Below are 16,117 nucleotides of genomic sequence, written 5' to 3'. Positions count from 1 at the left end.
GCTTCACAAGATGAATTCCTTTAACTCCTCTGAAAACCTGGCAGGCAATCATTTCTGCTCAGCTTCCTTAACTGATAGAAAAGTGTCAACTATAATATTTGCTTATTTAATCTCAAAACTTTATGAATCTGGTCTTAGTCAACAATGTAAAATGTTTTCCCTCCAGTCCCTTGTGAGTAACTAAGATCTCATGTTATCTGTAATCAAGTTATTTAAAAAAAATGTCCTAGTCCTGGAATATCTTAGAAGGGTGTTCATTCATTCATCAACTATATTTTGATCACTATTACATGACAGATACCATTATAAGGATTGGGAAATGAGCCATGTACATCGGAGAGAAATCTGTGTCCTCTTGTGAAGAGAAAATGAACGAAATATGTAAATTACATGCTATGTTGGAGAGAGTCAAGTGCAGTGGAGGAAAATAAAGAGAATGGACTGTACAGCAAAGGAGGAAGCAGGATGCAAATTTAAACTGAGTAATCAATGATGGTTTCATGGAGAAGATGTACATAAGCAAAGATATGAAGGAAGTGAGAGAGCCAGCAATTCAGTTATCATGGGAAAGAGCCATCCATGCAGAGAGAACTGGCAGTGCAAAGATCCTGAGGCCAGAATGAGCCTGGTGAATTCTAAGAAGTACAGGGAGGTTGGTGTGGACAAGACAGAGTGAATGGGGAGTGACTAGTGGGAGGTGAGGTCAGAGAGTTGGTAAGGAGCCAAACTGCATGTGTTGTTACCAGACTTGTCGGGAGATGCCTTTTCTCTGAGTGCCGTGGTTTGCCATTGGACGGCTTTGAGTAGAAGAGGAACATGGGCATTCATTTCATGAAGCATGTCCATTTCAGGTGGTCTAAACTTTACCTTAGATCAAGTTTTGGACTCTAGAATTTACTTTTCTTTCCAATTTCAGTTTCCATCAAGAGTAATAATGTTTCATAACTTACAGGATGATTTTGAGAATTTAATGAGATAATAATAAAAAGTAATTAGCACAGTGCTTAACACATACTAAGCTTATAATACAAGCAAGTTACCACTGCTACTAAGATGAAGAAGAAGGAGAAGAAGGAGGAGGGGTCTAGAACTGTCAAGAATTACTTTGTATTTAATTGGGTATTCCCTTTGATTTTCAGCAAAGGAAGTTAAGTAAATAGCTTTATAAATCAGATTCATGGATTGCCTTGATCCTTCTCTGGAATGAGATGGATACATAAATAAAGAAGCAAACATGCACAAAAACAAAGAAATATATACACAAAGCCTTGATTACCTGAAAATATATTCCCCTATAGGTTTATATGAAAAATATACCCCCAAGATTTCTAAAATTCTGGTACCATGGCCATCTTTCTTATCTTTTATTTTTTAAATTAATTGTGTGGTCTGTGAAACAATAAAAGATGTGTACATTAAGTTATGGAAGTAGTGGAGTGACACTCTATTGACTCATCTTTCTCTTTTTTAAAACTAAATACAGTATCACAATTTTCATTTTTACAAATAGTATACATTGTACCCATCATTATTGTATCTTCCTCAACCCATCCCCTTAACTTCTGTTTTACTTGGCAGAAGTAAAGTCTGAAGCAGGGTCTAAATAAAATTTGTTGTCCAGAGTCACATATTATTCTCGGTAATTCTTCAAAATTACCTTCTGATTTACCTGCAAGTCTTCAGGCAAAACACAAGGACACACTCACACCAAACCCAATGAAACAACCATCATGACTGACTTGGTATAGCACTTGAGGAAGGCAATAAGGCATGTATGTGCTCCATGACTCTCTGGTATGCAAGAGAAAATTTGATAGGTTAGCAGAATTTAACAGAGGTGATCACTATCATCTTAAAAAATCTATAGGGTAACTACTGCCTGCATTTGTGTATGCACACTAACACAAACACCCATTCACAAACACACACATGCACACAGATACATGGATTTAAACACAAAACCAGATTGAGAAATCTCAGTTACATTGTTTATTGCCGTTTTTAATGTCTGTCCTCAAAATACAGAATTTTTTTGACTCAATGTATTTCACATGTTAGTAATAAAATTATTTTTAATATTCTTATTTCATATCTACATGAGCTTTCATTTCTACATATTTTCTAATATACCTTTTCATTATTCTTTGCAATAAGCAAAGAGTTCATGGGTGGTTAGTGAATATATATTAAATGACTTCAATTTATCTGCAAACATTCTTAATTCCAGGTTTCCTCTCCTTAATATCTTTTGTTGGAATGAGGTATATATTCATGTTTTAATGCATTTGTCTCTTGGCCTTAATAAGTGTTAGTCAAAGTAGTGATTTTAGTGACTATGCAGTGAATTATCGACTTGGCTGTTTCCAATAACAGAAAATAAACTGGAAGCTTCTCAATTTAATGTGTGTGTACATGTGTGTGTGCATACAAAACCTATCATTTTTATACCACAGTCCTCCTATTTGTTATTTATGAAAATTTTAAGGCACATTTACATGCCAAAAATAAGGTCCTTCATCTTGATACAAATTCTACTTGAAAGCCATTCTTTGAAATCTTATCTGCATTGATGACAATAGAGATAACTTTCAGGTTTCCATTACAATGGAAAACAAAATCCCGTAACTTCAAGGAGTGTCAGTAGGAAGCATTTAAAATTGTACACAGTGGTTGTCTGTAATGATCTTTCAGTGGTTCCACTGAGCAAACACCCTGCCTAAGCCAAAGAAAGCTTGTGAATATTTTGTTTATTGTCTTCCCACATCCAGCACCAAACTGATAATACTAAATAGATAATACTACTGCCTTAAAAAATAACAAAAATATCTCAATGCAGTGTGCGTCTGTATCTGTCAGTGTTTGTGTGTGTGTGTGTGTGTGTGTGTGAGAGAGAGAGAGAGAGAGAGAGAGAGAGAGAGAGAGAGAGAAAGCGAGAGAGACCAGGAAAGAAGAGAGGATGGTAATCATAGTGTGCATATACAGAAGTGGGGAGAAGTCTAAAATATAGCAAATGAGTATAGACTGTTTATATTTACTTTGTAAAAAATCAATTTATTTTATGGATTGTTAAGTGTCACCTATTCAAAGCTCTGTATATTTTAAACAAATTAAGAGTTTGATAGAAGAAAAATCATAAGTAGGATATAATTTGATTCTCAGATTCATAGGCATTGACTGAAGAGAGAAGCAACAAACTGGCACCATCTGTAAAAGGAACACAGATGAAACGCACGATGGATATCAAACTGACCCTGACCCTAATCCTGACCTTGACCCTGACCCTGACACTGACTCTGACTCTGACCCTGACCCAGACCCTGGAATTTACAGGAAAAATCATTTTCTCCATTACCTACTGTGAATTCCATTTATTTCACTAAAACAAACGTGAATATTTTCTATTTGTTTGTATTGTTTAATGGTGTGAAACATCGATACACCAATTTATTCATACAGCTTTTCCTTTAACAAATCTCCTTCTTGATCCCAAATGAGAAGATAGTCTAACCAAAATGAGGAGATATTTAATCAAAAAAATTGCAGGATTGAGTCCCTTCCTTGCTCTCTGCTCCAGCGTTTCTCATCCAAATTCTTATTAAAGAGAATAATCATCGCAAATGTTGGTGGATCCTGATTTAGTTGATGGAAAAACACTATCCCCTTGATAGAATCCAGATGCTAACTGGGTAAAAGTAACTCAGATTATATTTTATGTCACATGACCTCAGGGTTTTATCCTCTAGTAAATGGACATGGGTTATGATGCAGAAGAAAAAGATGAATGAATGATGCATATTACACTGAATGACTTTTCACGTAAGGTTTTGAAGGTTGTTGCTTTCTAATTACACATTCCTCAAGTATGAATCCTCAGAATATCTGGACAAACAGCTTTGTTAACAGAACACCACCAAAGTGAGAGTGAGCACAGTCCAATGATCCAGAGCACGGTCTAAGGATTTCCTTGTAGTAACTGATTAGGCAACGATTAAAATTTATAAGCCTCACTAATTGCAAATGCAATGGATACAATGACAATATATGATGTCCTATGGCAGACTGAGATATCAAGAGATTCTGAAGTTGTCTTTATTCTTTCTCTGATTTATGTAACTCAATAAATCTGAGACCATATGTATGATTGAAGAAAATATCTGGAACACTCAGGTAACATTTCTAAATTCAAGTTTTCCATCGCCTAGAGACAGAGTGGTGTCTCATTTACTTGTCAGATGGAAGTTTTAAGCTGTATATGTATTTTACTTGATCATTCTCTCAAGCCACATATTTAGTGCCTACAGAATCTTGTTTAAAATAAAAAGAAAGGGAGAAAAAAAGGAAAAATGTATCCATCCTTTTTCTACTTCCATTCACTGCAAAAGTCCAATGATTGTTTAAGTCTTTTACCCCAACAGCATCCATGCCTTCCTGTTCCTTTAGCCTTTGGGAAATTATATCTCCCCAAAATGTACTTTTAAATAAAATGTTTCTGGGGTTATTCACTTCTACTAATAGGCTGTGACTTTGCTTCCTTTTTTTTTTTAAAATTAAATGATAGTAGCTTGGTATCTTAGGTGATTTGTGCATGGTAGCATAGACTATTTTCAAATTAGCAATTTCTCAACTGTTGTTGATACATTGCATGGGATCATAGGATGGATCTCAAGAAGAATATTAGAACTAAGGGAAGAAACAGCTCTATGACACTGCTAATGCTGCTCTCTTTGCTTTGGATTAAGCATTTCCAGTCTTGTTGCTCCAATAGAAAATTCTTTTTGTTTTACTCCATTTGAAGCTTGCTTGTAATTTCACCAACTTCTTTGGGATTTATCACATAAAACAATGTAAAAAGTAGCCCATTCTTCTTCCTAATAAAGACCTTTCGAATTCCAAACACAACTAACATGTCTGCTTCAAAATCTTTCCTATTCAGGTAGTTTGTTTTTTCCATCCTCTCACCCAAATTGGCTTGCATTTTCCCAGGTTAATAACTATTACATTAAATAGCTCTTCCTTGATTTATTAAATTATCTTGTTTTTTACTAGTGTAAATGGTGAAACAACTAACAATTTTAAGTTTCTCCCCCTGTATCTTGAAATATAACATTAGGAGAGATTCCAATGTTCAAATAGCTTAATTGTTCAGTACTCATTTTTATTCCACTTTTATGAAGTGCTAGTTCCATTGATTAGTACAGTGTTAGCTGCTTTTACAACTCCAAGGTGTATAAGAGCTCAAACAAAACAGAAATTCATTTTTTGCTCACTAACAATTCTATGTGATGCCATCTGGGTGACAGTTTGGGTCAAGATCGGGAATTGTATATCTACCTGCTGTGAGAGCCAGGGTCTTGTGTCTCTTGGTCACTCCAATCTCCAAACTAAGACAGAGATGAGAGCACATAGTCAATTGCTCAATCCATTATTTGAAAACATTAATGGATGAATGAGTTACATGGGGACATAGAAGGAATGACAAGGAAAAAGATACTGACCCATTGGAGAGACAAGGGAATTCTAGGGCAGGTACTTAATAGCCCTGAAGCTCAGAGGAAAAAAACATCAGATTCTGTTGAAAATTTCCTGTTCCTTATTTCCCATGTCCTAACATTTATCTGGTTTTCTGCTTATATATCCCTGAAACAACTTCTTGTATGTTCTTATGTATACATTACTATTTTTTCTTTTAAAAATTCATAACACATATATGGTTTATTCATTGCACTGCTAGGAACTTTAGATAGATTAGTTTGTCTATATAGCACAACAAATTTGAGATATGAGCATTATCATTTTACTTAGCTAAAAAAAAAAAAAAACAACTTGTTTAGAGAGGTGACATACCATACTAACAATCACATTGCTAGTAAGAAGTAAAGCTAGAATTTAGCTCTAGATAGTAACTTCAATGCATCTACTTGGTTGGTAGCCTGTCATTGCTTTGTTTCCCTCCTCTTTCTTCCCTTCCTCTCCTCTCCCCTTCTTTCTCATCCTCTTATGTCCTTTTCTGTCATCATTCCTTTTTGCCTCTCTGCTCTTGTCCTCCCAAGTTTATATAAGTCTCTGCATGACATCATCAGTAGTTTAGGTACATTCTTCCTGGATGTGGACTCTAAGGCCATAAACAAGAACTTCCCCGGGTACTTTATTTTTCAGTAATATGGCCAAATGAACTAACAGGCCTCACTTCCCCTAAATAAAATATCATATTTATGATGTCTCCAACCAACCCTTTTCTTCTAACCCATATGCTGTTTCCTGAGCTTTCCATGGCATTAGACTTTGCTGATCTTTTCCTCCTTGAAATGCTCTCCTCTGCATTTTCTGACATCATTTCTTTCTGATTTTCCTCCTACCTCTGTGGTTACCCTGTATCAAAATTCTATTTGTATGTTTCTTTTTCATTCAGACTTTTAAAGTTTTATTCATTGCATTCTATTCTGGTCACCCATCCATTTTTCTGGGTGTTTTCATAAAGCTTCTACTAGCATTTGTAATCTCCTGATATTTTATCTGTTTTTTATGTTTTAAACACATACTATGTGCTGAGTACTGATCTAAGTGCCAGAGAAACAGCAGTGTAAACAGCAACAAAATTCCCAGCCTATACATGAAAGTTAAGTTTTAGTTGGGAAAACAGACAATTAAAAAAATAAACACCAGATGGGAAAGTATTGTGAAGAAAAATAAAGCAGATTTAGGGGATGAAGTCTGTCAAAGAGTATGTTTTATATTTATAAGATGGCCATGGAAGATATTTATGATAAAGTAACATTTTAGCAGTGACCTGAATAAAATGATGGAATAAGTCTGGAAAATATTTGGGGAAAAGAATCCCAAACAGATGAATATGTGTAAGACTCTTGGTGTGGCAGCATGTCTTGGATGTGCAAGAACACCAAGCAAAACAATGTGGTCACGGTGAGCTGAGCATTTGGATAATAATAAGAGGGAGTGCAGGGGCTGTTAGGCTATTGTAAAATTCTGGATTTTATTTGGTGGGATATGGGGAAACCACTGCCAAGTTTTAAACAGCAGAGAACCATGGTCTTCTTTTGTAATGTAAGGATTTTCCTGGTTGGTCTATGGAGTTTAATGTAAGATTAACAAGTGTTGATGCAGCAACCAGAGATGAAGATATTGCAATAGTCAAAACAAAAGTAATGATGCTTCAGCTAGGGTGAGAGCAATAGAGGTGCTGAGAATACTGAAAATTCTAGGTATATATAATGGGTATATCTGAAAGAAAACAAACTTTATAATGCCGGCTGTGCCGGTTTGAATGTATTGTGTCCTCCAAATGCCATTATCTTTGTAGTTTTGTGGGGCAGAAGTTTTGGTGATAGTTGGATTTGCTTGGAATGTGCCCCACCCAGCTGTGGGTGATGACTCTGATGAGATGTTCCCATGGAGGCGTGGCCCCGCCCATTCAGGGTGGGCCTTTATCGGTGGAGCCATATAAATGAGCTGACTCGGGGTGGGGGAGGAAACGGAGTGCAGCTGGGAGTGATGTTTTGAAGAGGAGCAAGCTTGCTAGAGAGGAACGTCCTGGGAGAAAGCCATTTTGAGGCTGGAGCTTTGGAGCAGATGCCAGCTGCCTTCCTAGCTAACAGAGGTTTTCTGGACGCCATTGGCCATCCTCCGGTGAAGGTACCCGATTGCTGGTGTGTTACCTTGGATGTTTTGTAGCCTTAAGACTGTAACTGTGTAGCAAAATAAACCCCCATTTTATAAAAGCCTATCCATCTCTGGTGTTTTGCATTCTGCAGCATTAGCAAACTAGGACACCAGCTTAGAGCTCTGTCTTGATACGTATTGATAATTTTGTTGAATGCTTCTGCCTGCATAAACCATGAGCAACTTAAACTTGGCATGATTAAAACCAAGGATATCAACCTCTATAACCATTTGTCCCATGCCCAGTGCCATTCCCTCTTTGTCTTATAGTGGTAAGTTATTTAGTGACTCTAAACCATCATCTCCCTATATTTCATAGGTGGCTAAAAATGATATATCCTCTCTGACTCGTTGATAAAATTCAATGAAAATGTTTATCTGGCCTCCTCACTTTCTTTCGTCTCCCTGCTTTTCCACATCCCAGCCAACCCACTTTGTATTCTAGAGATACAAAATTTAGTTTATTGCAATGGTTCACAAACTTCTACGATTATTATGATCACCTTAGAAATCAGTTTAAACATAGGTCCACAGGACCCCAGAAACAGAGGTTCTGATTTGCTAGTTCTAGGCTGAAGAAATAACATCTCTATATTTTTTCAAGATTTTCAGGTGTTTTGAATCCCAAAAGATCAGTCAGGTTTTTGATGCACTAGAATAGACCTCTCTGTAGGAGCCTGGCTATTACCTAGCACCTTAACCCCATCCTCTTGCCTGAATACTCTTTGCCAAGCATGTTGTCCTGGACAAATCCTATTTTTCCCTTCAGATGATGCTGAAATGTCACCTTAAGGCCCTCAATCACTTTAGTATTCTTTTCTCTATACTGACACTTAAGCTTGAAGAGTTTTCTTTTGTAATATTTATCCCACTTTGATGCATATTTGTACTTAAATATCTGTCTTCCTAATAGATTGCAAAAACATCAAAGAATAGATCATATCGGCCGTTGTATTGCTATTACTTGGTACAGTATAAATTAGATATTTACCAAACACCTATGCCAAGCTTTCTTAAACTGGGAATCTGTGGCAACTCGTGGCCTGAGCAAAAGAGGCCTGCAGATCTTTGGTGCACAGCAGTCTGCATGACCCAGGCAGCTAAATGTTTAACCTATTGTCTTTCTAAGCCAGTAGGACAAAAAGGGTAAACTGACCTTAAAATGTAACTTTATGGGAAGCAGGCAGGAAGTGAGAGGCTCTTAATCTCACAAAAAGAGCAAAATGTAATTGTTCAAGTGTTACTCTAGTCCTTACTGCACCACCCCCCAGGTCAGAGTGACCTGTTCCTGCATCTATGCTCCCCCACCCGTAGGAGGGCCTTTGTCTTAAACCCTTATAAAAGGCTTTCTGTCCTCTTTGCATCACGCAGTGGACTTGCCTGTGAATGTGATGTCTGCCAGGCCTGAGAGAGCCGTCATGAACTCTCCACAACTTCTTACCCTGTAAGTAAGCCCTGAATAAAAACTCATGTATCAGAAAATGCTTGTTGTCTTCTTTGGCCTTTGGACTAGCATGGCCCTCATGGGCTGTGACAGAATCCATCACTGATTTGAGAATACAGTGCTTATTAAAAATAAATGAAGGAAGGAACGATGGGAAGGAGGAAGGGAGGATGGAAGGGAAGGAAGGAAGGAAGAAAGGAAGGATAGGACAGGAAGAAGTAAAAGAGGGAGAAAAGGAGGAGAGAAGGAGGAAGGGAGGAAAGAAGGAAGGTTACCTTCCCATGTTCCATTCATAATTATTTCTACACAATCTTATTTTTAGAATTTAAAAATACATTACCATGTATTTTTCCATTGTAAGTGTCTAAATAGATACCGGAGCATAGTATCTTACCTCAGCAATAGTGAAATACCATGATTCATTTTTTCTGTATTATTATTGGCATAATATTTTTTCATTTTACATGGAGAAAAGCACATCCATACTGCTTTCTATTTGTGTCTGGGTATAATTTCTCTGATGCCCAATTTATGTATCCTTAGGTTCAAACATTTATGTTCAGTTAGAGGGGTTAATGAATGGAAAAGCCATGAATGTTATGAGATTTTGATGAGTTTGTTCTTATTTTTTTTTCAGAGTGGCATTTGTGGGGAAATAGATGCAAATGGAGCATAACAATAACACATTAAAGAACTGAGTCCTAGGTCTACAGTTTCGAATTGTATGTATGTCTCTGTTCAACCTAAACTGCCAGAGTTCCAGGGCAGACAAAGTTTTGTACAACTAAAGTAAGAATTTCCTAAACAATCTCCTCAGGGAAGAGATGGAGCTGGTCAGTCACTATGGACCAAATCATTTTGATTTCGTCTCAGTTCGTAATGGAATACATATTGAAGAGGCATCCACTGAAGAGTAAATAGATGTGTATATTTGTAAGAATAAGAGTATTGAACAACTAGCATTCTTCCTGGATATGAGTCCTAAATTTACATAAAAATCATTTTGTTTTTCAGCATCATAGACAACTGAACTAACAAGCCTCATTTCCTCCAACTATAAACACATAGAAATGCTAAATACTATGTGATATCTTATAAATAGTTGAGAATTATTTTTGATTGTAAGAATTAATTTTCTATTCACTGATATTACTAAAATGTCATTGTCATATCATCTGCCAATTAAATATAAAGTATTTGATAATTCGCCCCCTATTACTTACTAATATATTAGCTAGTGGGAAGTGAAAGCCTACTTCTGATGATGTATAGCCTTAGAAAGATGGATGAGTGAGTAGAGGACTGATGGTGACTATAGGCAAGCATACTCTACAAAATCAGTAAGATTATTTTATTATCAATATTATTTTATTATTAATAGGATTATTTTGCTTTGTTTCTTTGCTTGTTTAAAGTGTGAAATCCTACTTTACAATTTAATTTTTTCTTTATGAGCAGCTTCCACATAATAATGAACCCAGTTGTAGTGAAAGCCATGGTATGAGATGCCTCTCACATTGCACCTACCCCATCTAGCTTGAGGCAGAATGTCAGGAACTTATCAGCATCCTTTTTTCTTGGTAAGTTAGGATGGGATAGAACAGAGTGCCTCTGTTGTTTTCTTTATACACTGAACCCAATATACAGCCATCATTTCTTTTTTATGAGCATATCATTAATCAATAATAGAACTGACCCATAAAGATGGCTTGCAGATGATTTGTATAACTGATTTTCATCATGTTAAATTCAAAATCATTACTTTGTGTCAATCTAACAAAGCTTCAATATACTAGTAAGGTTATAAAGCAAAAGAATTTCATTTATTCACATCCTAAAAACTCAGGAATTCTTTATTACTCAGATAAAGCATGGCAAAATTTTATTAGCATCTAATTAAAAGGGTATAAAGTGAATCAATCAATAACATGCACAGGGCTATGTTTACTTATAATTATTTTACAAAACATTTTCAATCGTCTTAGAATTGATTGAGACAATAAAAGAAAATGTTCCTTTTCATGCAATAAAAAACATTTCCTGTAGAGCCTATAGTTAAAAATATTGTTAATGTTATTTGAGTTACTGGACATATCTCAAATATTCAATAATTATTTAATTAATTCAGATTCTTATAATGCATTATTTAATAATTCAGATTCTTATAATGCATTATTTAATAATTCAGATTCTTATAATATAAAATGGCTTTCCCTAAATAGGCATTTATTAATGAAAGTCAGTAAATTTAATATTTTAACTAATATCTTGTTCTGGTAGGATGGAAAGTAAAGTTCTTAATGATGCCATGGCTTTTAGATTTGGAGAATGAATCAGTTACAACATAAGAGTCTGTGTATGAAAAGTATATTCATCAATGTTATTCCCATGATATACTTTATATTGTCACCATGAAAATTTCTACAATGAGTAGTTCACTTATCCAGACCAAGAAAATTAATATTATAACTTAATATTTAAAGATTAAAAATTAATATTAAATATTAAATATTGCCTACTCTGAAGCCAGCACTGACATTAGACATTTTCTTGAGAAAGGTGAAATCGTATTTCAAAGTGTACAAGATCTACAGTCTGACATCACAATGTAGCAATGGCTTTGAATGTATCTGTCAGGAAGAGCTTCAGCATCTTAGTGGGGCTCCTTGGGGATCAGGCAGCTAAGAGGAAGATCAGCCCTAGATTCAGGCTGGTTGGGGACTGTTATGGTTGAATTGTGGCCCCTAAAAAAGACAGGTTCAAGTACTAAGACCAGGTCCTGGGAATGTGGCCTTATTTGGAAATAAGGTACTTGAAGATTATATTAGTTAAGATGAGGCCACAGTGGATTAGCCTGGGCACTAATCCCAAATGACTGACGTTCTTGTAATAAGGGGGGAACTAGACAGATAGGGACAGACAGAGGGGAGAGTACCATGTGACCTCTGAGGCAGAGAGCACCATGGATTGCTGCCAAGCCACCACCAGAAGCCGCGAGAGAGGCCTGGAACAGATTCTTCCCTCCAGACTCCAGAGGAAGCTTGGCCCTGCCAATATTTTGATTTCAGACTTCTAGCCCCCAGAACTATATGAAATAAATGTCTGTTGTTTTAAGTCACCCAGTTTGTGATATTTTGTTACAAAAGCCCCTGGAAGCTAAGACATGGATTATGAACATTACAAGAATATGGACTTCAGCACAAGGAACAATAGTCAGTCATTCAACAAAATTGAGGAACCTAATGGTATACCTAAGAACTAAATAAAGATGCTCTTTCTGAAGATAGTGAATGTCAGAGCTGGATGGATAGGGAAAGGTTCCAGGATAATAGATCAGATTCTTTAAATCCTTTCTGTCTCAGGTGAGGACTGGCCCTAACAATTTTGAGACAGCAAACCTTCAGTTGAGATCAAGTGCACCCAGCTATGAAGAAAAGAATGATGCTGGGGCTAGATGTTCAGTTGAAGCCCAGTGAACACATCCAAATTTAGATATGACTGGAAATATAAGCATTTGACCTTGTATTTTTAGTGAGAAAGTTATAAAACTTCTGGATCTAAGACATTTGACACAGTTGTCACTGCTAATATGTGCTAACATAGTGGTCAATGACTCATTGGACCCCGTCTTACATGCCTTTGGGTATAACCAAAATTATCCAGTTTCCCTATTAATAGAATGGATTTCGATGTCATTCACTCAAATAAGATGGAACTTGGAGTTTATTAGCATGCTTAGTACACAGTCTTGGCTTACATTTTCTTATGAAGTTGAATGGTACAAAAGACAAATTAGAAAGAGCATGCTCTGCATGTGCTTATTCTTTCCTTGAGATGACTATGGCATTAAAATATATACATATGAAAAAGCTAGTGTTTCAAGGTCAAGAAGTGTATTAGCCCACTGCGTCTCCTATAATCAATTTCCTACAAGTAGTCAGCAATGGTAAGAACAAACAGATGCTGGTATTTAAAACTAGGTTGAGTTTCCTTTTCAGTGTGGGAATTGGTAGACCGTTTTCTTAAAATATGCTTGTAAAATGTGGTAGAAGCTTGGAAGCCAAGTGAATAAGTTCTAAGCAGTTCTAGGCTTTCGTAATGAGGTTATCTTACTGTGTTCTTTTTTCTGGAAAACAAACAAATAAACAACAAAAAACTGAGTGATTTTCTTGCAGAGAAAGTGATGGACAGGACCACTGGTTTCAAGATGGCAGTTAGATCCCACCTGCTTGGAACCTCTGCCATCTATCAAAACAAAGGTACAAGGAAAAAACACAAAACACCAAATTATTACTAGAAAATGTGTAAAGGTACTTGCAACAGGCCAGAAATATTAATGGATATCTGAAAATATGTTGCAGATGGAATTATATTGTGAAGAAAACAAAATTGGTTGAATATGAAAATTGACAGAGACCAGAGACTGCCTAGAAATCTGTGCATGGGTTACAGTCCCACAGCAGTACTGCACATTAAGAACAGCAGAGGCTTATAGCAAATGCAAGGAAGGCACTAACATCCATCCAAAAATGTCACTAGTGTATCTGCCTTTGTGTAGGATTTAGTAGGGGGCAACAAGCCAATAGTATGCTGCAAAAACCAGAGAAAAATATAAAACATAATAATTGCTAGCAAATTATGACAAAGATATTAAAATAAATGAAATTATAGGCCAATATGAACATAGACACAAAAGTTGTAATATATATATGTGTGTGCGTGTGTATATATATATATATAAAATGTTCACATGGTATTTATTCCGGGAACCCAATAGTTCAACATTTGAAAATGTGGTTCATCACATTAAAAAAACAAAGGAGAATATTATATGATCATTTGCATACATATAAAAAAGTTTGGATAAAATCCATCTGTTCACAATACATGCATTTATCTATTCCTAATAAAAAAGAAGAAACTCTGAATTGAGTAGAAATAAAAGGAAATTCCTTACTCTGATAAGAGTTATCTTAAAAAAAAATGCAGCTAACTTCACACTTACTTGTTCAAATGCTGAATTATATTTCACTTTACTTCTACATGTTGAAATAAGGCTTAGTCTTGAAACATAACATTGAACCTAAGAACCCAGACCAAGAGTACATACCATAGACTTCCATTTATAGGCAGTATAAGAACAAGTAAAGTCAACCTTTGTCAGTAATGTTCTAACAGTGATTATCACTAGTAGGGCATTGATTGCGAAAGGCACAAAAGAACCTTCTGGGGTGCAGAAAATAATTCTGTCTTAATGTGGGTGGTGGCTACACAAATATATACAAAAGTAAAAATTCAATGAGCTGTACACTTGAGATTTGTGCAATTTAAAATATATTTGCTAAACCTAAAAAGAAACAAATAACTGTTGTTGCAATGGCTCACAACTTTGAATAATAACATCTGATTAAGTTAAAGGAGGAAGTGTTCCCATTGAGGAATCCACCATGACCAACACTCCTATATGTGTGTTTGTATGTATGCATCCTCACACACACACACACACACACACACATCCACACTAAATGACTTTGATATAGCAGTAAAGATTTCTTTCAACTGGTGATCCCTCCAACAGCTTTTCTGAAGTTCCTATATATTTTTGGAGGACTAAATCTTCAATAGCAAACCACAAGTTTCAACCAGAAAGGGGCCATTGTCTGTGACTAATCTCTCATCAGGACTTTAAGAACTTTATGCACTGCTACAAATTCAAAAGAAGATTGACAGTGGATTTTACCAGACTCATGAATGCCATTTCCTTAGATTATTACTTCACACCTTCATGAACAAACTTGACCCAAAATACACATGCAAAATTAATAATAAGAAAAGAAAATTAACATTAAAATGATAATGTAGCACACAGTACCAATCATATATGTACATTTTTAATTTTAATATTTACCAATATTTTAGTAAATATTTGGTTTAAAATCTTTACCTAACATGTGGCCATAAAGATGTATGTCCACATTTCATTTTACTTATGGGAATTTAATATATTTAGAAATTATTTTATGATAAACTATGAATTCAATGTTAATATTATTTTATCCACAAATATCTGCAGAAAACTTTATCATTTAACAATTATTTGTAAAGCTATATTGTTCTAATATACATTCCCCTGTAAACATAGATCTATCTCAGTATTCTAATCCAGTGATTTAGTCTACCCCTGAATCAATACATTTTCATAATTATAGTAATCACCTAACACATCTTAATATATGGTAATATAAATTTGTCATGACTATCTTAGACAAATATTCTTTAATATGAATTTTAGAATCTGTCAGCTTATCATCCAAATCTGTAGAGTTTATTAATGGAATTATATGAAGTATATAGATCCTGTTAAGGGAAAATTGATAATTTAATGCTAGTAAAATTTTTATCTCATGAACACAGTGTATAGTGACTTATCTTTAATATATTGTTATTTTCCTCCATAAAATTGTTTCATGTTTTAGGTATATTCCTAGTTACTTAATAGGTTTAATTGCTAGTTTCATGTTTTAGGTATATTCCTAGTTACTTAATAGGTTTAATTCCTAGTTACTTAATAGGTTTAATTGCTAGTTACTTAATAGGTTTAATTGCTAGTTACTTAATAGGTTTAATTGCTAGTTTCATGTTTTAGGTATATTCCTAGTTACTTGATAGGTTTAATTGCTCTCTCTCTCTATAGACTTTATTTGAAATGAAGCCTTCTAGTTCTATACTGGTAATGAATGGGATCTACTGATTTTGCCTGATTTTGTATCCACAAAATTTGCTGAATTCTATTAGCTCTAATGTCTGTAGATGGTAACGACCACATTGCTTGAAAATTTAAAACAAAATTGTGTTACTTCCCTATTCATATATCGTCTCTTTTTGTGTAATTTATTTCATTGGCTAGGAACTCTAATACAATGTTGAAGTATAATAGTGTAATAGTGCTGTTTATTTTCTTATTTGTGACATTAATGGATGCTTCTCATGTATCTT

This window comes from Choloepus didactylus, chromosome 10 (genome assembly GCF_015220235.1).
Source record: "Choloepus didactylus isolate mChoDid1 chromosome 10, mChoDid1.pri, whole genome shotgun sequence".
In the NCBI taxonomy this organism is placed as follows: domain Eukaryota; kingdom Metazoa; phylum Chordata; class Mammalia; order Pilosa; family Megalonychidae; genus Choloepus; species Choloepus didactylus.
The sequence above is the reverse complement of the archived record's forward strand: the minus strand, read 5'-3'. Positions refer to the sequence as shown.